This window comes from Palaemon carinicauda, chromosome 1 (assembly GCF_036898095.1).
Source record: "Palaemon carinicauda isolate YSFRI2023 chromosome 1, ASM3689809v2, whole genome shotgun sequence".
Classification (NCBI taxonomy): domain Eukaryota; kingdom Metazoa; phylum Arthropoda; class Malacostraca; order Decapoda; family Palaemonidae; genus Palaemon; species Palaemon carinicauda.
The window spans coordinates 256508818-256509911 of NC_090725.1; positions in this window are offsets into that span (position 1 = coordinate 256508818).

Consider the following 1094-nt stretch of genomic DNA (forward strand, 5'->3'; position numbering starts at 1 on the left):
AGTCTCTTTTATGGGAATAGTTTTATGGAAAATACTCGCAAGCATATTGTACGTATGGTCATTCAATCATGGACGTGTGGTTCGTTTTTAATAATTTGTTATCATCTCATAAACTTGGGCAAAGGTTAGAAGCTCTTTACCTTTCGAAGTTTTTATCACCAGGACATTCATTCAATTCTGTGTGTATTAGTCTTCATCGTGGAAAGCCTTTTCTTTGAATGAGAAGACAACAAGGTAGATGAATAAAATGTTAACAATTCATAGAATAGTTTGAACAATAGCAGAAACAGGATGATATCAGAAATTGGATAAAAAGTTTAGTTGGCCAAAGCTGCATCCTTTTTGTAAGAGGCCAGTCCCCCTTTTTACTTAGTCCAAGGCTAGGCACAAGCATAACGTTGCCTTTAACACCACCTGTAAACAATTATTCTAGGGATGTTATGGAAACTTTGTTTACAGGGAACTTCAAACTTGATAGGACCGTCCATCCTAATGATATAAGCCATACTTATTTTGTATTCCATTTGGCTGCGGATTTGTTAGTTACCGAATCGTTTTAAAGTTCAGTCGTTTTCATTCACTTACCAATGTCCTACTTTCCCCAAAACCAAGCTTGTAAAGTCCCCAATACATACTGTATTTTTTTCATGATGTGCACAGTCTTTCCTCTTTTAAGAGGCAGGTATTTAGCTTCCTGCAAATGTTTAGCTCAACGTTTTTAACATTTGTTCTATTAAAATCTGGGTTAGGTAAGAACAATAAATTGACTGCTTTGATTGCCATTGTTCCCGATTTAATAACACTGATTAAAGGAGTATATTTCTGCCTAACCCTTTTAACAGTACATAAAGCCTTTCATACTAATAACTCCATTGTTCTTTTTCTCGGTATTATTATTAATATAGTTTCTTTGAAAAATATTGCTACATGTCAGTAATTTTTTTTCTGTTTTTTTTTCTTTTATAAATATCTTTTGTATTTTTCTTACTAATTGATTCTCCTCCTCCGGGACTGTATTCAATAAGCTTATGAATGCGGACATGAGTGATACGCAGTGCGTCGGTGGTAAATGTAATATCTATTTAACACTATGA